The following is a 23727-nucleotide window of genomic DNA, read 5'->3' on the forward strand; positions in this document are numbered from 1 at the left end:
GAGTCGAGTGAGCTGGAGTTGGGCTTAGGCAAAGACTTGGCCAAGTGCTCAGCGTCAGCTGTGGCTGCCAACACATGAAGCATGCACGAATGCGCCGCATTAGTGTAAGTATATGTGTGCGTGTGTGTGTGTGTCGACCAGGCACGCAACACATACGCTTATTAAATTGAATTAAATTTTTCGTACGTTTTATTTGCAGCAGCTTTTCGTGCTAGGAATGCTGCTCAAATCTTTTGCGCTCTTGGGGTTAATGTCACAACAACAACAATAACAACAACAAACGCTGGGCTAACAACAAATGCCATTGCGCTTAACTTGTTGTTATTATGTTCAATTACGTCTAACGGCAAAGAGTCGCGTCAGAAGCCACGACTTGCTTGACTTTCAGCTATGTGACAATGGCTAAATATGAAATTGATGTTGCTTGATAATTGTGGGTGTGTATGCGTGTGTGTGTGTGTAGTAGCCAACTGACCCAGTTAACGCTTAGTACGCTTAACTGCATGTCATAGCAAAAGCCATGGCTAACACAAAAAGCTAAAGCTACAAGCTCTAAACGTAACAAACTCAAAATCAATTTGCTGCGTATGATTAATATTTGTTGGCTACATTTTTGTTGTTGCCGCTTGTGGCTATATAATTGCGCAATGACCTTGCCCGTAGTGCCGGAAAATGCCAATAGACGTCGATATACATTAATTGCCTTTTAAGCAGACACAAATCGTTTTTAAGACACAAAACACAGTTGGAGTTAAAGCTTGAACAGCTAGAGCGCAATTTGTGCTTAAGCTAAGCTCAAGATGCGCTGTCTTATATAGAAATATGTAGTAATATAAATAAAGCTAAAATAAATAGCTAAAGTATTGTTTTATATAATTTTTAAGCTTATAAATTTAATTAGAATATTAGCTCAGCTCAGATTAAATTTCAATCTTTCATGGCTTTGCAGTAATTATTTATTAAGTTTGAAATATTTAGATATTTTTAATAAAGCTAAATGAAATTACTAAAGTAATGCTCTATATAATTATTTAACATTATTTACAAAGTTCTTCTAAATTTAATTATCATTTAATATGTAGAAATATATGCAATATAGCTTTTATAGTTATTGAATACAATATTTACAAATTAGTTATAAATTTAATCAGAATATTAGCTCAGCTCAGATTTAATTTTACTTCAATTGCCTTGCAGTAATTGTTTATTAAGCTCAAATAAATATTTAAAATAATGCTTAATATAATTTTCTAACATTTATTGAATACATTATTTAAAATGTGCTTAGTTAGAAATTTAATTAGAATATTATGTAGCTCAGCTCAGCTTAAATTTTAACTACACTTTTGGCTTTGCAGTAATTATTTATTAAGTTAGAAATGTTAAATAATTTTCAAACATTTTTTGAATACATTATTTACAATGTTGTTATAAATTTAATTTGCATTTAATATGAAGAAATATTTAATAAAGCTAAAATAAACTTATAAATTTAATTAGAATATTAGCTCAGCTTAGATTAAATTTCAAGTTCACTTATTGCATTGCAGTAATGTAAATTATTTAATAAAGCTTAAATAAATATTTGAAATAATTCTAACATTTTTTGAATATATTATTTACAAAGTTATTGAAAATTTAATTAGCATTTGATATGTAGAAATATTTAATAAAGATTTTTAAAAGTTATAAATTCAATTAAAATATTAGCTCAGCTTAGATTAAATTTTAACTACTCTTATAGCTATGCACTAATTATTTATTAAGTTATTAAATCATACAAATATGTAAACCAATTTAATAATTATTTACAACATGCTGAGCGCTTTAATTCGATTATTGATTATATAAGAAACGCAAGCTCAAAGACTTTGCTGCTTTGCACACAAACAAAAATATTATTTAAATTTGATTATTGTTATTTTTATACAACAGTTAATCATTCGTGTAAACTTAGACAGCTACACACAAATACAAAATCGCAGCTGTCTAGTTTGGCTCATCTTGAGTTTGGCTTGGCGCATGTCTAAAAATAAACATGCTTTGTTCTAAACAAAACGATTAATGTAAGAAATTAAGAAAAAGGCAAAAAGTGAGTAAACATGTTAAAGCCTTAAATGCTGCGCAGCCACCACATGATGATGCTGAACAATTGTCGAGTACTCGCAGCAGAGGCAATCAACTAATCGAGGCACTTGCCACTTAATTACCAGACGGACAGACAAACACACAGCTGTGTGCTTCAAGTAGTACTTAAAAGCGTAGTTATTATTGTAACTATTACAAAAAACACATACTTGAGTACTTGATAACATTTTTTTTATGCTTGCACAAGGTGTGTTGAGTTTATATTTAAATCTACAGCTGGGAAGTCGCTACAGTCGTCGCTTCAATGCCAAGGCAATTGGCCATACGAAGGTCAATGAAGTCATTGGTAGTTTACTAGAAGCCAATTTCATTGCTGTGTGGCTGCCACAAGTGTCATAAAGACAGCAGTGAACTGTGGCAATTGGAAAGCTGTTTCAATCAATTGCACAATTGTCTAATGTTTAAATAATTGTGCAGTTAACACGTGTTGCATGCCACATAAATTACAAATTAATTGAAACGTGACTGCAGTCAAGTTGAGTAATTAAAAAGGCACAGACAAAACAAATGCAAATTGCCACATAAAAAACCACAAATAGACAATGTCTATTGAGTCAGCTTACTAAGCAGCAGCTGCTGCTGCTGAGCTGTACTTATGGCTCATTTAGTGGCAGCATAAACAGCGAGCTTGTCTAATTTATAATAATTTATAAGTTGTAAATTTTATATTTTCTCAAGGCTACATTAATTTGTTAACTCTAAATTTAATTATTAATAAACTGCCAGCTTAAAGCAAATAAAGAAACTATTGTTGATGCGGCGTATGCGTAATGTCGCTTTGTTTGTTCGCTTTGCGCTGTTGCTTAACAACATTTATGGCAAATTAATAACATTTTCAAACAATTTGTGCAAAAATTGTGAATACTCAACTGCCACGCCCTCGCTGTCACCGCCCCTCTCTCACTCTCTTTCTCTGTTTACACGCAATGCGCTGTGCGCATTTGAAATTAATTTATGCAAACATTTGCTTGTCTACAAGACAAGAACTTGCAGCGCCAACTTCGGTTGCAAGTTTGGACTTGCCACGCTACATGCTACATGCAACATGCGACTCTCTCAACTACAACTACACTCTAGTTCAGCGCTGCTGCTGCTGCGACCGCATACATAAATAAATTAAAATTGCTAATAGCCTGAGCAGTTGGGGGGCTTTTCGCTTAAAGCGCTGCACGCCCATAATTAAAAGCAACAGCAAGAACAGTAAAAGCCACAGTCTCTCTCTCTCTCTCTGTGTGTCTTGGGCGACTGTCTGCGTTGCCTTTACGGCATAAATCAATCAATTTATTTGCGCCAATGTCTGAAGATGACGACTGGCAAATGCTAAGTGCCTAGACTCTGAACTTTTTGTTGCCTTTTTGAACACAGAGCATTGAACTTCAACGCCCGCTACAACAACGAAATGCAATTTGCTTGCGCCATAACTCTTTGGGACAGTTTGGCCAAGTTGGCAACAAGCCCTTACTTGGCCATAAGTTAACTGTATGGATAACGAATATTCATTTGCCAACTAACAGAATTTCACGCCAAGAATTTTCACATAGCGAGGGTCACATGCAAATCAAGGCGCAGCCACTTGGCCGCCAAAATTCAAATTAAAAGCACAGACAACAACAAGAAAGAAAAAAAAAATAAAACCAATTGGTTTGCAATTTGCTGCTGCTGCTGCTCATATAATTAACACTTGGCCAGCTGCCAGCTGACATTAAGCGTTTGGCAGCAATTTGTGGCGTGTTGCTGCGCTCAGTTACACAAAAGCCAAAAGCTTAGCAGCAGCAGCAGCAGCAGCAGAGGCAGTTGCAACACTTGCTTAAGCTGTCATAATGAAGCCATCAGCTGTGTGTGTAAGCAGAGTGAGCAATAAGTGTGTGTCAGCTGCGCTTGACTGTGAGATACACTTTGGCAAAAGACTCAACTGTCTCAAAATAAAAAAAAGAATTATTTTAAATTTATTAGAAATTAAAGTAGAAATTTATTAAATGAATATACTATATGAAAGTCTATATTATTATATACGAAGCAATGAGTGTGAGTCAACTACACTTGACTATGAGATACACTTTGGCAAAAGTCTCGACTGTTCCAATACAAAAAGAAGAGTTTCTTTAAATTAATTTAAAATTTAAGGAAGTAATGCATTAAATGAAAATATAATATGAAAGTGTATATAATAATACAGTGAGCAATAAGTGTGTGTCAGCTGCACTTGAGTATGAGATACACTTTGATGAAAAAATCAACTGTCGCTCAAAATAAAAAGAAGCAAGTTAATTAGAAATTAAAGCAGATATTTATTAAATGAAATTATTATATCAAAGTGTATAATACACGAAGCAATGAGTGTGTGTCAGCTGCACTTGACTAAGTGATACACTTTGGCAAAAAACTCAAAATAAAAAGAAAGTGCTGAACAGACAAAACTAATTTGTCCGCATTATTAAGCAACAAATTAAAATGCAATAATATTAAATGAAAAATGCTATATCAAAGTGTATATTATAGCATATAATTGCTTTAAATATTAAGCTATATATGCTCTGCTGTAAAAGTTTGATTAAGCGCATGTTATTTTTAACTAAAAGACGCGTCTCGCTTGCAAATTGACGCTATAAAAATTGAGTTTGATTTCTTTTTATAGTTGCAACAACATATTATGCGCTTATTTTTTATTCGTATGCAACACACAGCGCAGCAGCATCAAAGTATTTAAGCCTTAATCGATGGCGCTTTATTGACCAACACACACAGCGCCAAACCTTCGCACTTTGCTAATATTAACACTAGAGCTAACTCAGCAGCTGTTTGTGTTGGTTCTTTACAGCAAACGCTTCGCTTGTGTCGACAGCAGCTTTTCATTAGAACAATTTCCCGGCAGACTATGAGATAGCAAAAGAGAGTGTGAGGGGGAAAAGAGTGCGACGAGCTGTGCTTTTGCCACTTTGTTGCCCAAGGCTGGGCCGAGAAGGGGGCGGTCGGCTGACTGACAAAAGCAGCGCAAGTTAGCAGATTTTCATTATGTCGAGTCGCGTCGAGTTGCGTCGACACTAACAACAACTTTTACTTACTTGTGTGTGGTACATTATTAGCTTAATTGTTGCTGTTGTTTGTTTTGTTGCTGTTGCTGTTAGAATGCGCGCGTTATTGAGTTACGTGCTTGGCGGCACAACAGCAGCAGCAGCAGCAGCAGCAATTGCAACTCAGCACGTTTGTGTTATTTAACTGTCAGCAGCAGCAGCAGCAACTAGCAACAACAACATGTTAGCAATTTTGCCACTGCCTAGGCGCTAATTGACAGTGAAAATGTCGCGCACTTAACATTTGTCTTCATCACAAAAAAAAAAAGTAGAAAAAGGCAATTGGCCCAAAGTAAAGCGTCAAATTTGAACCCACTTGCATATAGCATATATACGCTCAAGCGATCTGTATCTTTAGGGTTGGTCTGTCGGCTTATCAAGCTAATCACAAATGCAGCGCAGGCCTGACGCTGACGCCTACGCAGCCCACACAGCAGCAGCAGCCAACAACAGACTCGCTCAAGCCAAAAGGGCTTGAGGGCTAGAGCGGGTGTGTGCGCTTCAAAAGTTGCCGCTTAGCCCACGCGAACTCAAGCCAAGCGACAATAGCGAAATCAGCGCAACTGATGCATAGAGTCGCGCATTTATTAAACATTTATGATACACTAACTGTAAAGGGAGCACAAATGAATTATGACTGCGGCATGGCTTTGATAGCGAGAGTACACCCATATATTATGCATGGATCAGATATATACACACAGAACTGTAAGCTAGAGCAACATATTCTATTAGCTGCAGTAAGCGCTTTAAGCGTTGATTATGTGAACTACTATAATTATTAAAGCTAGACAAAGTATTCAGTTGTTTATGTTTATTGCTTATTAAGTATAGAATTATTCTATTAAATTCAAAATCTGCGCAATTTTAATTATTCAAGTTAATTATTTAAATCTTATACAACCCTTTGTAGTAGCTTAGTGGTCTTAATAAATTCTATTAAGTATATATTATTTAAACAATAGTTATTATTTATACTAAACATAGTAGCCACTAAAACTTATTCAGCTTTAAATTTATTTATAGCTAGTTTGTCTATTAAATATTCTATTAAATACAGATCACGCTTTAGAAAGCATAATTCCCTGCTACTTATCGATAATATCGCTTGAGTATTAAGCAATTACATATTATAGTTTAAATTTTAAACGATAGTTTATTAGCCATTAAACTTATTTAATTGCTGGCATGCATTAAATTTATTTATATTATTTATATATAATAAATATTCTATTAAATGCAAAGCATAACATGGCGTTTCTAATTTTGCTACTTATCGATAGTATCGCTTAAATATTAAGCAATTATAGTTGATGCCTTTAATTTAACAATAGCTAGAGTGTTTGTAAAATATTCTATTAAATTCAATGTGCCTTCCAACGATACCAATTCTGCTACTTATCGATATTATCGATTGCTTACTATGCAACTCTTGTTTTGCATTAAATTGATTGATAGCGCATTACGCCTTCGTTTTGCTTGCAACTCTTAAGCCCCAAGTACCAGTTTTTTCATTATGTTGAGTGAGCGAAACAAATGAAAGTTTCTTGTGTGTGTGTGCGATATATTTTTATGTATATGTGTGTGTGTGTGGGGCGTCTCATTAAGTGGAAGTGCATTCATATTACATGATGATGATGATGCTGATATCTTGATGGCTTTTGACGACATCAAGATAATTGCTTCCCGGTTTATAACAAGCATTGAACGATTGCTACGCGTGGGCGTAAATCGCCCTCACACAGACACACGCACACACACACACACACACACCTACAAAAGCTGTGCGCTTTAGCTGTCTTTGTGCGCCGAATTCAAAGTGAAATTATTAATTATGGCAGCTGCAATTTGCCGCTTGGCCTGTGTATTAAATTCAATTGTGCACAATCAATGGGAGTTATTTCTATGCGCCAGCAAGGTCGCCGATATTATTGTTAGCACTAGCGCTATTTATATGTTAGACCCCAAAAGCGTTGGAGCACACTTCAAGGCTGTAGCTGAGCTATGCAAATCGCGAGCGAGTTCAAAGCGAATAATAACAGAGCTTAGGCTGCCCACGCGCTTGATCAAGCGGCTTTTGTTTATTGCTTTGACAACTTCTTTAATCGAACACTACAAATGGGGCGTGGCCGAACACACTAAACTCTAGTCGAAGTGGCAGCAGCAAGTTGTTGCCTCATTACAAATTTGACACTCGTTGTATTTTGTTTCTTTATGCTTATGTCATTTAAGTTAATGGCAACAAGTCAACAAGTAAACAAAGCCACACACCACACACGGCTCAAAGTCAAAAGACATAATAGTTCAGCCGGCCAAGCACTTGAGAGGCCAACATGACAGCCGTTGATAGTTTATTGACAAATTTTCGCTTACAGCTCTCAGCTAAACGTAAACGAGTTAATTAAACTGCAGAATCTGTGGCCAATGCTATGATACAAATTGCAAAGCTGTAATGAGTTTTTCCTGCCTTCAAATTCATTAGCAACTGCACACTTGTTATTACACTTATGACTTAATGCTCACTGACTGTCCGACTTTTGTTCGTTGCTGTTGCCAATTTTTTGTTTTTTGACAAAACTCGCCATAAGCGTGACTTTGGCGCTGGGCTTGAGCAAAATCAAAAGCGTGTGAATATAACTTAAGACGTCTACAAATTAAGCCTTTGACTTTGGCTATGCCTCTCTGACTGACTGACTTCGGTCCGGTTTGCTGCTTATTGACAGCGATTTGCGCTGATTTTTTCGACCATGAAGTCACAACCAAAATGTTATTATTGTTGCCAACTGTTGCCCAACTGACGCCTTGAGTTCAATAAGCTTTTGTCTGCGGCTAATTTATGCCAAAACCATCGTCAGGTTCTCTAATTAAATTTTCAATTTAAAGCACTTGCTGCCAACAGCTGGCGCCAGCTTTTCATTAAGCCTGGACCCAGTCTAGGCCTACAGCATTGGCTATTTTTATACACAGCGCTCATGAGTCTCATATTTATCAGACGATGCTGCTGCTGCTGCTTAATTTTATGCAAGTAATTTGCAAATTAAATTTTATGTTTATTAACAGTCAATCTAAGCGTTAAACTAAAATGAAGTAATGCAAGCTGCAGTGCTGCGATTAATAAACTACGCATAATTTTGCTATTAAGCTAGCAATAATGGACTATATAGCTTAAATTAATCGTAAATTAATGCTAGCTCTACTTTTGAGCAAGACATTTAAATCTAATTAAAGTTATCGGTAACTAGACTGCCAATATATTTGTTGCCTCTATTTCTTCAATACTTTTTACATCTATAAAAGTCGCTTAAATGTTCTATCTATCTATCTACTTGATACTTATATTCTATAGAATTACGCAAGAATTTTTACATCTTTAAGAGTCCCTTAAGTCTATCTATCTATCTGATTGATATATCTCTATCTATCGCATAAATGTTGAATATATTTGGTTGATATTTCTATTCTTAAGAATCTATCAAGTATTTTACATCTATAAAAGACGCTTAAGTATTATCTAGCTAGTTATCTAATTGATATGTCTATCTATCGCTTTAATGTTGAATGTATATGTCTATCTAATAGATATTTCCATTCTATAGAATCTATCAAGACTTTCAATATCTATAAAAGTCGCTTCAATGTTGCAGCTATATAACTATCTAGTTGATGATTTCTATTCTTAAGAATCTATCAATACATTTTACATCTATGAAAGTCGCTTAAGTGTTATGTAGCTAACTATCTATCTGATTGATATAAATCTATCTATCGCTTAAATGATGAATCTATCTAATTCATATTTCTATTTTTTAGAGTCTATCAAGACGTTTTACATCCACAAAAGTCGCTTAAGTGTTGCATTTAGCTATCTATCTAATTAATATAAGTACATCGATCTAATCCCTTAAATGTTGAATCGATATTATCGATACTATTGCCTTAGCTTTATAAGCAGCTTGCTCATATATAATATTAAGATGAATTTAACTCTTGCTAGCTTTGCTTAGCATAATGTTTATGGCTTAAAGCCAACCCAGTTGCTGCTGCTGCTGCTGCTGCTGCTGCTGCTGCTTGTGTAACACTTGTAGCAACAAAAAACTAGAAAACAAGTTGTACAATTTTCACTTAATAAAAACATTAAGTTTAACTGCTTATTATAATGATAATTGTTTTGTTTTTTTTGCCCCTGTTTTTTTGCCTAAATGTTGCTGATGTTTATCTCTAATTTCCATCTGTTGCAGGTAAGAAGCGACGGCGGCGGCAACATAAAAACCTCCCAAACTAGAATTACGGCACGTGAGTAAAAGCTTTAAATGCCAGGCAATTATAATGCTCTCTATGTGTGTGTGCCTATGTGTGTGAGGGAAGTAGTATATGCTAAGATAAATCTTTTGCTTAAAGTGTTCACTTTCTCTGGGCTTTTAATTGCGACCAGTTTTATTTTGATGCGTGCGCATTTTTAATGCATTCAATAAAAAAAAAGCCAAGCGACAGTGGCTGTTGCAAAAACATGGACACACACAAAAAGAAAATCATTTTTAAGCGCTTCGCACGTACAGCCACTGATTGTGTATGAAGAACATTTAAGCAGCTTAACCCACTTCCGTGGCACATTATTATCATCAACATCAAGACTACGACGTTTCTTTTATTTTCGTTTGATGTGCGTCAGAAGACTTACACACTGTAGTTGTTGTTGTTGTTGTTGTCATTAAACTGCTGCAGCTCTTAAATATTTTTGCCACATTTTTTAATTTCTTTCAATTATGTTGCGCACTTGCTGCTGCTTCCACATGAAATGCGTCAGCAGCAGCCACAGCAGCCTGTGAAATTTATGCGTTAATAAGCTATTGCTATCTCGCTTGCACAGTTTTAATAAGAATCATATTTGAGAGTTGCATAACATGCAGTCGGCGAAAGTTGGCTGCAGCCCGAGGAGAGTCTATGACCGCATCGGCGGCAAGCAAAAGTTGCCTTTCTAAAAAGCAAAACAAAACTTTTCGTTATGTAGAATAGTTGAGCTGATGCTGTTGTTGCTGGCGTGCAGACGACAATGCATTGCATTGGTTGTAACCAAAGTTACAGCGAAGCAGGTTGCAAACTATTCGCCAAACTGTGGCAATTGATGCGCCACACTCTAACATGCCACAAGGCAACAGGCAACAGAGCAACAGAAACCAATTTAGTTGGGGGCACCCAAAACAGGCACAGCCCAAGCAACAACACAGATGCCAATTTGAAGATGCTGTGCCCACAGCCCCAGACCCCCAACTCCACTTGCAGTTGCAGTTGCAGTCGATCTCGTAATGGGCAACGACCAAAAAGTGCAGGCCGTAAAAACAAATGAACAACAGCTGAATGGCAAGCGAGCAAAAGCTAATGCAACATTGCCTAATGCCACATTAACTAAAACCAAAAGCCAAAGCCAAAAGCCACAACAACTGACCACGCGCACTTTCAGTTTTCAAATGGCCAAACAGTCGGCAACAAGCCAACAACAACAGCAACAACAACAACTGTAACAACAGCAGCCACAGATAACAAGAAAATTGGCAATGATTTTGCGGCAAGCCGAAGCAGCAATGCACTCGCCACACTAAAAATAAAGCAACAAATTGTAGCAACAAATATTGGAGTGCTACGAGTAGAATAGCCAGTAAATAATTTAGTGTCAGTAGCTCATTAATACGTCTTAATGTATTGCTAAATTAATTGAATTATTTTAATAAGTATTTGAGTGCAATAAGCTGTGGGCTTTAAATAAAACACATTTCTATTTAAATAAATAAAAATTAAACTTAAGCGTTCATTAGTTAGAGATGAAGAAGCGCAGACCGCACTTTTGTTACGCACATTTAAATTTAATGCATATAGCACTACAAATTTCTATTTAAATTAATACTACTAATATTTTTTGTTTATAAATTACACTCAACTATTAATAAGCTTTGTAGCATAGCATACAAAATTTTATTTAAAATTTTTTAATTTATTTTTTTAGACCCAGCAGCTTTAGCTCAAATTTATTTCAGCATTATAACTTAAGCTAAAAATCTAAATTTGCTGCCATTGCGTATACTTAATATCTCTTATAAGCTATATACCCCACCAGTTAGCGTATTGCCGCGCACTCTTGGCTCGTTTCGCTTTTTATGGCAAAGTCAAATAGGAAAACAAAATAGAAGTTAATCTAATAACAAAGATTGAGCGCAATAATTTCAGCGATTGGCAGCGCAGATTTAGTTGCAGCAGAGCCAAAGCGAAAAGTAAAAACCCCAAGCCAAGAGCAAGTAAAAGGGAGCGTCGTCTCAAACGTCTTCAGACAGACGAACCGAGCAGAGAGCAGCGAGCGTGGCCAAAGGCTCGTTAGCGTTTTGGCCTTAGCAAGTGCAGCAGCTGGAAATGGAAATGAAAATGGAAGCCAAAGCGGCAAACTGCACTTGTTCTCTTAGCCAGTCTGCCAGACTCCAACTGTTCGTCTGTCTGGCTGTCTGACCGTCTGTTTGGCTGTCTGTTTGTATTGGTAGATAGCATATCTAATGCTTACATTTAAGTGCATACAAACGTATCTAATCGCTTAAACGTTTTATTAAATTACGTTGCTTTTGTTTTGTTGCTTGAATTTTTCGTTTTTGGGCATGACCTTGCGCTTTGGCTCTTGAGGTTCAAGGTGAAATTTATGAGCTCAAGTTACTGCTTGTTGTTGGCCATGCTATGTAATTTGGCAACAGTTGCTGCTGCTGCTGCTGCATGACAAGCAAAAGTTGCAAGTTGCAACAGCAAAAGTTTTCATTTTCTTAGATAAACAAATGGCAGCCTGCAAAGGATGCTTGACAATCCAAACAAAGAACAATAAAGGGCTCTAGGGTGACATGCAACTTGCCACAGCAGCAACTTGCAACAACAATGAAATTGAAATCGAAAATGAAATCAAGCCATGCATATGCATATACATATGTCTATATAATGAAATCAAGAGCTGCTGCTTGGAGTTGCAGCTGCAGCGTTCCAACTTGCAACACGACATTGCTGTGGCACTGCTGCATGCAAATAAGGTCCAGCCACAGCTCGGTGGGCGTTTTGTGGTTTATTATTGTAGCCGCCGTCGCCGCCGTCGCTGAAATGAGCACAAAAGCACAATAACCTAGCAATGCGCTGAGCAATAAGCTCTAGCTTCCTTTTTTTTTCCTTTTCAGCAACAAAAACAATTGTAGTCAAGCCTTAGTTGCTTGGCTTCGCTTCAGGCAAATGCAGCTTCATGTTCAATGTCTATGCATGTCGCAGTTGCAGTCGCAGTCGGCGTCGCAGTCTCAGTCTGTTTGGCTCCTTGATATGTTTGCTCAGCTTCTTTGCAAACTGGGGCTGCCCTTTTTAGCCTGCAGCATGAATTTATTTGTTTTGAAATTGTAACTTTTTTGCTTCAACTTGCAACAGCAGCAGCCGCAGCATCATCATCATTGTGGCTTTTGTGTCTGCTGCGCTTGCTGATTGTGCGGCTGCGATAAGTTGCATTGCAACTGCAACGGTAGCACCCAAACTAAAAAAGAATCACAGCCCACATGCATCACGTGGCAAGTGATAAATTAGCGCAAGTCAAAGGCAAAATGTCAACGACAGCCCAACAGCCAAAAAAAAGGCAGAACAAATAAGCGAATAAATCGATATGGCAAAGCGGAAAACCAAAAGTAAAGAAAGCAGCAGCGCACATTTTCACTTTATGTGACACTCGCCACTTAGCGCAAGCTACAAGATTAGAAAGCCACACAAAAGGATGAGCCACAGTTTGTGATTTACGCGCACTGCAACTAAAATAGAAGGCTAAGTTCTTTAGCAAATAAGATACACTGCGCTGTTCTAGGTTTGAGTTGGTTAAACTTTAGTTAAAGCTGAAGTTAAAATAGCTCTAAATTAATAAAATACTTTGGCATAGCCTGACACTGTTTCTTAATTAATTTATGCAAATTGCATCTAAATTAGCTTATAAAAATAAAATACTCTATAATTGGTAAATTAATATGTTGCAAAATATCAAAACAGTCCAAATCAATGATCAAAAGTTGGGAGTAATGCAAGCGCAAATAACGTAATTAAACGTTCGAGTATGAAGTAAGCTTCAATAAAACAAAACTATTACATATTAATTACTAAATATAATATACTTTATACATAATAAATAAAAAAAGTCAGTATAGTATAAAATTAAAATTTTAAAAATCAAAACACCAAAGTTTAAACGATGTCAAAAGTTAATCTTAGGCAGAAAAGCTCAAATGTAAAGTAAGTTTAATATTTATATATGAAGCTCAAGCTCAATGAAAGCATTATTCTACTTTATTACATTTATATTATTATTCTCATTTTTTTTTTATTCATACAAAATTGCAATCAAGCTTATAAAATAAATAAATAGAGTAAATGTATAAATTAAATAATTTTTAAAAATCAAATTGATTATGCAAAATAGAAAATTTTATAATCAATATTAAGCTGCGGTGTTTGGCGTTTATGGTGAGTTCAGAAAAAATAATTACTAATTTATTATATTACTAATTATAAAAATTCAATCAAGCTTGAACGACGTAAGAGTTAAGCAATACTCTTAAAAATTCTGCATGCGAAAAAGCAAATGAGTCAATTTATTTTATATGGCTTTCAATCAAATTGAGTAATGCATCTCAATAAATAACATAATAACTTTCAGCTGCAAATGAACTTAAAATTATATTATTACAAATATATTTAAAGCATAATTTGCATAAAATGCTTGCGTTATGAGCTTGTCATTTATTAAACAATCAATCAGCTTTAATTCCTAACTAAAATTCAAGCTGCTGCTAAGTTTGTACAGCTATAAAATTAATATTTTATACTATTGACGCAGCTTATTAGCTAATGTAGCTTGCTTTACTCTTTGTTGTATGTACGGCTCGAAAAGTTCACGTTCCACTGGCGACCAAATCGATGTGCAATGTGCGGAGTTCATGGCAATTTTCTCTCCATATTTTGTAGCGCGCAGCGAACGTGAGCGTGCAACGTGCTGTGGCAGCAAGCAGTGTGTAGCGGGTGGCACACACACACACAGGCACATAGTCACTTACAATGAGTGTGTGGCAGTTGCATATGCGGCAAAGATTAGCGAGTGCGAGAATGCGAGAGAGTCCTCATTGTTGAGTTGCATGCAACTGTAGCAAACTTTTACTTATTGTCCGCAGCGTTGTTTATTTCAATTTCGGTTTGCTTTTGCTTTTACGGGCAGCGTCAGTGTCTCTGTGTGTGTGTGTGTATTGGTTTGGGTTTCTATTTGAGTTTGAGTTTGGCGTCTGTTTGCATTTAATGTGCCCAGGAACAGGGACGTGTTCTGCCGCGAATTCGTGAAACGTGATGCTGCAAGTAAGTTTTTTTTTTTTCTCTTGCTGCTGCTGTTGTTTATTTTGGTTGGATTCTCTCGATTTCGCCTGCCCTTGCTTATTGTTTTAGGATGCGGCTAAGCCAGTGGCTGTGGCTGTGGCTGCGGCAGTGACTTTGTTGCATGCAACTGCTGCAGCTCGTTAGAAGCGCATTGTTAGCTACTACTAAAAAAAAAGAGCGAAAACTATAACAAACTTGGAAAGTTGCTGCAAAAAGGGCGCTGAAAATGAAAGCCAAGCCAGCGCTGAATTCTTTTTGCTGCGCTTTGTGCTTTGCATGAAAAATGTTTCGAGCTTTGTGTCCTAATTGATGGCCAATGTTTGTCGCGTCACATAAATAATGGCACCTAGGGGCAGTGAGAACTCTGAGGCCATTGACTGGCGACTATTGAGCGAGCGACTGCTTGATTGATTGACGCGCGCTCGACGCTGTTAACAAACTCATTGTGGCCACGTACAAGTTGGCAAATGTTATTAATTGCTGGCCAAAGCGCTCAGTGCGCTGCCGCGCTGGAAAGTGTCCAAAGCGAACAATGCGGCGGCCACAAGAACCCGCACACAGCAACTGAAGTGGGTCAAAGCAGTTGAAACAAGTTGCAACAAAAACGTTTCGCTTGTCAGCCTGTATGACTGACTGACTGACTGACTGACTGTATATGATATGAAAATTATTAGTTATAGCAGCTGCTGGCAGCTCCCGCAGACTGTTGCAGCTGAGAAAGTTCAACGAACTGACGCCCAAAAACGAAATCAAAGTTAACTAATAACTGAAGGGCCTGAGTCAACGAGCCTAAAGCATCAATCAAAGCCCAAATTAGGCGTAAAATGTTGCAGAGACAACTGCAACCCGCAGTACTTGCCACACACTCTGCCCAACGATCAATCAATGTTCAAAGTTTGCTTTCCAAAGAAATTCAAGCAACAACTACAATGCAGCTGAACAAAAGCTGCGCAGCTAATTTTAATTTTCTTGCAGTTGTTGTTGTTATTGTTGTTGTCTTTGTTGCAGCCTCATTTGCATTTGCTGCGTGGGCTAAGCTAAAATTGGCACACGCACAAAGACAAACATCTCTGATTTATTTTTGCTGCCAGCCGACAAACAGTTTCCTGATAAATACATTATATATATATATATATATATGCAGTTACATATGCAGGCAGTGATTTCTACAAATTTGATAAAAAAAAATACCATATACCGCTTTTTACATTTTTGAGCGCAAGCAGAACAAAAGACTTAGGCAACAAACTGACATGTGATCAAAGCAGCAGCAGCAGCAGCTAAAGAATTTTATTGAGTGGCAGTCAATGCTCTTTATAAATAATTTAGCAGCATATTCATAGCATTTAAATTTTTTACTGTTATTTATTAACATATATGCTTTTGTTTTTAAAATTATTTAGAAGCTTTAAAAGCAGTTGAAGCATAAGCTTACTTTGAATAGTTTATACTTTAATATTTTAAGCATTTTTTTAACACAAACATTGCTTAAATATTTTTATTATTTTCAAACACATTTGTAAGTCAAGCAACCCTTTTTTTTGTATAGTGTATTAACTTGTGACGTTTGTTGATGGCTCAAGTCAAAAGGCAAAGCTTTCAATAGGCGGCAATGCTTTGGCTACGCCTTGACCGCGCCAACAACAACAACAAGAACTTCAAGCCGCAGCCGCGTTGTACTTTTTCAATTTTATAAATGTTGCCTTTTTTTATTTTGATTTTTTTTTATTATTAAGCGCGACGTGCGTGGCATGCTTAAGTACATCAAATGCATTTGCTTGCGCTGCATTTGGCTTTGCATTTTTAATTTCTTTTTCGCTGAGAACACAACAACAAAAGCAACAAGCATTATATTTAATCTACGCACATAATCTGCATTTTAAAATTAAGTTAAAGCTGCGGGCGCTTTATATATGGGGTGTTGACCATTTAACGCCCCGCCGCAAGCACCTTGCAGCAGCTGCGTGCCGCCGCCGCCCCCCACCCGAACCCTTTTTGTGTAGAGAGAGAATAAAAAAATGTTGTTAGATTTTAATCGCTTGGAAGTTTTTGTTTTTGTTGTGGTTTTCGCTTGAATTTTGTAAGGTCCATAAAAATCAAATCAACGCGTTGACTTCCTTGAAATCAAAGTCGTCGTCGCGGCTTGATTCATTTGATTATTTTGCAACTTTTGGGTACCAGAGAGAGCGAGCGAGAGCGACTGCAAGTTGGCTTGTTAATCCTTTGACGTGTGTTGTCTTGTTTATAATTTGCGCTCATATTTCATGCGGCTCTGACTCTCGTTGTGGTTGTTGTTGGACATATCAAAGCATAACTTTTGGCCTTGCGGCACTTTTTGTAGTCGCTGATTGAATATTCTAAGGCAAAAGGCTTTGTCGTAAATCAACAGCGCACAGTTCCTGTTTCAAGTCCACAACCCTGCAAGATATATATACATATATAGTTTGTGCTGGTCAGCATTACATCAGATGTTTTTTGTGAGTTTTTAGTGCGCTGCTGCTTTGCATACTTTGTCAACTCAAATGGCCAAAGCCATTAAGCGCGTTCAGTCAACCCAAAGGCAGACAGTCCAAGCCAAGCGAGTAAAAGCGTGTGCAAGCGAGAGAGCGATAACAAAACTCCCATACTAAATGCCAATCGAGCACTATAAATAAAAACCAAAACAGCAGTCGTTGTCGTTAACTACTTTTAATTTTAATGAACCATAAAAATTCACACGCACAAAATTATGAAGCGTCGTTTACTCTTTACTCGCCTTACATCTTTCGCTCACCCAGCAAATGTTGACAACTATGATAATAAAAGCGACAAAAGCTAACAAAGCAAATCAACGCGCACAGTCTTGCGAGCGAGCGAGTCTTGGGTAAATGCTAGACGCGTCTTTCTCAAGCAACAAATACCAAATCATAAAGAGAGTCAAAGCAATGCTTAAAATTCGAAAGAAAACTATTAAACAACTGTTTGTCGCTTATCTCATAGCATCGCGACAACAGCAACAACAACAACGACAAGCATTTGCTTAGAAATTAGAGCCCAAAACAAATGCAAAGAAAGGTCGCTGCCGCCAACGCTGACGTCGCTGCGCCGCTGCTGCAGAGCTTAGCAACCGGTTTAACAGCTCGCTGCTAAGCTGCTGTTAGCTAACAGCGCGCTACGTTCTGAGCGCGCGAGAGCGAGAGCGCGTGCGACTTAGCGCTTCGGCTCTCAGAACAGTTGCGCTCGCATTTCATTAGCTACACTCGGTACGACCGGCTCGCTTCGGCTCTGCTCTGCTCTGTCTCTGCTCCGCGGCTCAGCCAAGTTTCAGTCTATCAGCGTCTTTTCGCGCGTTCAGTTCTGTGCGCGTGCGCGTTAACAACAACAACAACAGCTACAGCTACGAACTACGTCAGTTCGCACAGCAGCCCACGCGAAACAACAAAAAAAAAAAACAACATAAGCTCAACTTGAGCTTGAGCTTGAGATGCTGCTGCTGGTTTTTTATATATTTTATGCAAATCACAGCGCTTAACTTTTTTAGCTTCAATTGCCAGTTTCGTCATTGATGTGAAAGTAAAAATTCTTTGCCTACGCCTCATTTGGCATTGTGAAATTCACAGTTACTAACAAAAGAAATTGTGCAAAATACAAACAACAATATTACAAATATTACGAAATGCGCGTGCAGCTCGCGTAACAACAAAAAACAATAACAGTGAAAACTAAAGCAAATAGAAAAGCTCAAGAAATTGCCGCCAAATGAGTAATGAGCGTCTTGGCCATTTTTTATGCCTTTGTGTCTCAAGTGTTAATTGATTGCCAAAAAAAAAAAATAAGCTAAAGTGTATGTTTGTCATAAAAATTTAAACAATTTAACGGCACTTTTACTGGAGCAACTACGCGTAAGCTTAGGTGAGACACCAAAAAAAAAATTATTAATAATAACAATAATAATATAAATACATACACTCATATGTGTTACAAAAAATACAATTTAAAAGCAATTAGCGTCATGCTCTAAAAATTGGGTTAAATATCGCTTGATTATGTTTGCATTTGTATGTGTGTGTGTGTGTGTGTTGGGCAGTGTGAAATTTAAGTGTGTAAAGTGTCAAAAAATGATTGAATGTTAAGCATTAAAAAGAAAAGAAATAAAAATGTTTTTAGTTTTGGAAATTGAGTAAGAGTAGAAAACAACAGAACAAAGTTTGATTTTTTGTTCATTCAGTTATTTATATCAAGCTACAAATTAAATTAAATGCAAATGCACAACAAAATTGAAAATATGCACATTTTAAATTAAATATTTGCTTTGAACAAAATATTGATACAAATTAAATTCAATTAAAATGCACCAGTAAGTTTAAAAGATATACAAATTTGTTTAATTAAATATTTGCTTTACACTTTTTTATTAAGCTTGAAAATATGCACATTTTAAATTAAATATTTGGTTTGAATTTCAAAATATTGTTGCTAAAAATGCGTAACAAAATGTTACAAATTAAATTAAATTAAAATGCACTAGTAAGTTTAAAATATACACAAATTTAGAAATTGAGTAAAGCAAAAGGCTATTGGACAAAAAAATAAAAAAAAATATTTGAAAATATAAAATTAATTAAATGAAAATGCACAACAAAGTTAAAAAGAAATACAAATTTGTTTAATTGCTTTGAATTTCAAAAAAAATATATATAAAATAACAAATTAAATGCAATTAATATGAAGAGCAAAGTTTGCGCGTTATGCTAATTTTTAATAAAATTTAAGCTTTGCATAACAATATATATTTTTTGAAAAAATTCTGTGCTGCCATAAATGGTTTTATTGCTAATTTCAGGCCTTTCTCCTATAAAACAAAAAAAAGAGACAGTAAAACTTTTGCTATAAGTGACTTTTATTTTGGACCTATTCATTAACAGTTGCCATTATATGCGTATATGAGTGCCCTGCCCACTCACTGACACATTAAGCTCCCCCCGCACCACCCCGCACTGCCTGAACTGATGGTTGACACCAACGCACTGCGCACTAAGCAGCAACATCAATGCCCGACACTTAAAAATTTTGTCTACGCTGCATTTGTATAGCGATAACTTTTTTTGTTTTTCATAAGAAGAAAATTTCACTTACAATAAGGTCGGGGCACAGCATTTTCTTGTCTTTTTTCTAGCATTTAACTGGGTCAAAAGCAATGCAACAAAAGGCCCATCCTCGACCAAGCCCAAGAGCCAGGCTTGAATGCCCAGCCCCGTTTGTCTATTTGTTTTGTTGCCGGGGGTTGCCCAAAAATGGGTTTTCCCTTTTACATTTTGGCCAGCACATCAACAACCAGCAACAGCAACAGCAACAGCATTTCCAATCAAATTGGAAAATACAAAAAAGAACTTTCATTGCGGTAAACAGACAGAGGCAACGGTTATAATAAAAAGCTAGAACTTCTGCACAATGAAATGCTCGTAAAGCATAAATTAAAGTTGCTACAGCGAATGCTCAATGAAGTGCAGAGGCAACACCTAACCCCCCCACCCCCACTCCCAACTCAAGTGCCCCATTCAACGCTTAAATGAACAACTTCAAAAAAGGGCAAGCTACAGCTCAAATGGTTGTTTACTTTCTTTGGCTTAGGCTGTGTCGCTGTCTCTGGCTTTGAGTTTGTCGCTGCATTTTGGTTTCGATTTCCTGTAAGACACACCTCGCTAAGAACTACACCCCCCGCTCTACCCATCGAACTGCCTGCTGCCTGCTTAGCCATGCAGCTCATGATTAATAAAGAACCCCCACAAATGTGTCTTTCCCACTGCGGTGACCGCCAGTTGATTAGTAAGCACATCAACATTTCAATAAAAAACTTTGCAGCTCAACAAAATCAACGTCATAACAACAACAACGCGGTCGCTGCGGTTTTGCATTTTAATTGCTTTTGATTTGCTGCCCCCGCCATTTATGAGACGCTGCCTATGGAAATTTGGGCGCGTTCCAGCAATTTAATTTAGCATATGAATACATCGCGCCAATAGTTGAACTGCCTATATACATATAGAGCAGTCATCATCATCATCAGACCCTTGGCTGTGGCTCTTACCTTGAGTCAACTTGTGGCAGTCATAAATAAATTCTTTACGGTTTTTATTAGCAACAATATAAAAAAACTACACACAACGTTTTCAAGTTTTTTTTTTAGGCTGCTATAGACATTATACAACAAATCATATAACGACAGCAGCTAAGCAAGTTTTATGTTTTGGGTCTCAGGCTTAACTGTTCTCTATGAAGTTTGCTAGGCTTACCTGGCTACAAAATAGCAGCGCCCTTTATAGTTAAAATAAATCGTTTTTGAGGACTTAATATTTTAGCTTGAATTTTTATGTTCTTTACTTTGTTTTCATAATAAAAGTTATAAGTCTTATACCTAGAGCATTCAGTTGAGTTAGCAGAGCTTATTTATTACAACTTTTATTATTGTTATGTAAAATTAAATCTCTGCTTTTATTAATAAAGCGCAAGAGTAAGCCTTGAACTTAAAAAAAACTTCAAATAAATTGTATAAATTTTATATAATTTTTTTTATTAATTTTATATTTGATTTACATTGCGAATTGGTTCTGTATATATCAGAGCCCTTGCCTTTGCTTTGTTTGAGAAAATCAATGCCATAATATAAGAGCATTATATTGAGTTTAATCAGAGATTATTTAACCATATTTGTTTATACTTAAAAGTTAAATATATGCCTCTTTTTTTTAATAATGCGGAACTCAAAGGCAAAGCCTATTTGGTAAAATTAAATACGACTCAAAATATTAAATAATTGCTTGAATCATATTTTATTTGTTATTAATGCTAGAGTCAAATCTAAAATTGATTTTTAAATATTAATTTTAATAAATAAAAGTCATAATATATGAGTAAGAGTATAGCCATATTTTTTACTTATATCTAAAGTTTATTATTAATAATGCAGAATTCAAGAGTAAGTCTTACTTGGTTAAATATAAATATTAAATAATTTTTGAAGCAATTTTTGGCTCATTTATTTAAGCAAAAAATACTTTTTAAAATATAACGCTGATTTTAGTTTTCATTAAACACTAATAGTTCAATAAATATTCTTAATTTAATATAAATTTAAATTGCTGCTGTTTATATAGGAGATTGCAACTTTTATTAATATAAATATTAAATAATTTTTTAAATCAATTTTTGGTTCAAAAAATATTTTTTAAAATATATCTCTAATTTTAATTTTCATTAAATGCTAAAAATTGTTTATTAGAGCTAAATTTTAATTGTTTGCTATATATTTATGTCTTTATATAATGTGGACTATGCAGAGACAACGTTTAGTTAGAGCTGCTTACTCCGCTTTATTTCTACTAAATCTAATCCCAGTTGGAAATGTAATTTTTATTCTACCACACACGAAATCCAATGGGACTGGCGTTTGGTTGTTGGTTTCGGCTTTGGTTTTGGGTTTTGGTGCAATAACCTTGGCGTTGGTACCTTTGGCAACCAAAAGCGACGCAAAACAATTTCCAACGCCTTTTCACACACAAGTCAACAGCCAACTTGACAAATGAAAGCAAAAACCAACTGTCCACACACAATATGATGAGAGGCGGGAGGAGAGTGGGAGAGATAGAAAACCAAAAGCGTAAAAGTAAAAGAACGGAGCCAAACTAGTCAAGAATGGGCAGAACGTTAATTTTTCATGGCAGCAGACAGTGCAGTGCAGGAGGAAAAAGAAAACCATATTATTTCATTATTTACATCCCAGCCAGCCAGCCAGCCAGTCGGACAGAGCAGCGACTAAACAAACAAACTGAGCGGAGAACTGTGAGCTGGGAGGGAGGAGGAAGCGTCGACGAGTGGCGTTGTCCGTTTGGCCGGCACATCATTAGTCACACCAAGAGTTGAGACTAGATATGAAAGACAACAACAACAACTAGAGAGGGTGGAGGAGGAGGAGTGGGAATAAGCGCGTTGGCTAAAGCGGATAAAAAGTAATCAAAAGCGCTAAGAACGACATAATAAGGCAACTGGAACTGCAGCAAGGACTTGCAGCTAAAGATGAGACGGCGTTTGCAGCTGCCTTAAGTAGTCGAAGGTATTGCCAGCTGCTTGACAAAACGGAAATGAAATCAAATAAAGGCAAAAAGCCATAAAGGAGTAAGCGCTGTCTCTATCTCTGTCTCGCTCTCTCTGTTGAGCTTTAGCTAGTTCGCATTATTGCATTATAGTTATGCCCAACATGGCGTCAAGTGCTTGCTGCAGCGAGAATAAGATGAAGCCAGCGTTGTTTAAGCCGCAGCTTAAAGTGCTGCCGCAACAGCCAGAAGAAGAAGAAGAAGCAGCAGCGCGACGCTGACTGCGGCTTTTGGTGTCGTTGGCGTTGAGTTGCATTTTGTAAAACTCTTTAGTGTGATTAATGTGCTCAGACTCACACACACACATTAAACTATGCAAACACATGTATGTCTGTGTGTGTGTGTGTGGGTGTTTGCTTCCTTTTATGAGCCACAGCCTAGCCTGACCTGCGACCGCTACGTGCTCCTTGCGCTGCTTTCGCTTTGCCAACTACAAGTTTTTTTTTTTTATTTCTTTTGCTTGCCTTGGCTTAGCGCGTCTGTTGCTTTTGTTAACAAAACAAAAGCCACCCACATACAGTCACACACACAGTCACACACTCGCACGCACGCACACACGTGTAACTGCTCTAATCCTTTTGAATGCTGCTTTTATCGCACTTACCACTCATACCCTACCCCAAGAGTTGGCCACAGTCTGGCCGGGCCATTAAACAAGCATATCATTTGGCCCAGCTTAATATATTCATAGTTGGTTAGCAGCTGCGGCAACAATATTTTTAATAACAATAATGGCAGCAAGCACACTTGACATGTTTTAATAAGTTTTGCATTTATGCATATGACAGTTGGTGCTTAAAGTTATTAATAGTTGTGCTTTTAATTAACTTTGCTGGGGCCAAGCAAACTTATTTAGAAAATATTCAAAATGCAAAGGAATCAGAATTTTATATATTTATTAAACAAAATGTGCTTACAAAACAATAAAAATGCAAAGCATTGGAAATTTTGTTCAACAATTATTTTATTTTATA

General features: G+C 36.5%; 1 protein-coding gene across 3 annotated transcripts in view; it reads left to right on the forward strand.

The window, feature by feature from the left end:
* LOC108596557 overlaps positions 1-23727 on the forward strand; it is a 99207-nt gene that overhangs the window by 66836 nt on the left and 8644 nt on the right. Inside the window, exon 1 of one of the 3 annotated variants that reach the window (XM_017982456.1) lies at positions 9494-9512. The exons of 1 other annotated variant lie outside the window; for it this stretch is intronic. The gene's annotated coding sequence lies outside the window, so the exon portion shown is untranslated. Of the gene's footprint in view, positions 1-9493; positions 9513-17876; positions 18516-23727 lie in introns of those variants that run through there. One more of the 3 variants, XM_017982454.1, reaches the window with a different exon arrangement.

The sequence above is a fragment of the Drosophila busckii genome, chromosome 2R (genome assembly GCF_011750605.1).
Source record: "Drosophila busckii strain San Diego stock center, stock number 13000-0081.31 chromosome 2R, ASM1175060v1, whole genome shotgun sequence".
Lineage (NCBI taxonomy): Eukaryota > Metazoa > Arthropoda > Insecta > Diptera > Drosophilidae > Drosophila > Drosophila busckii.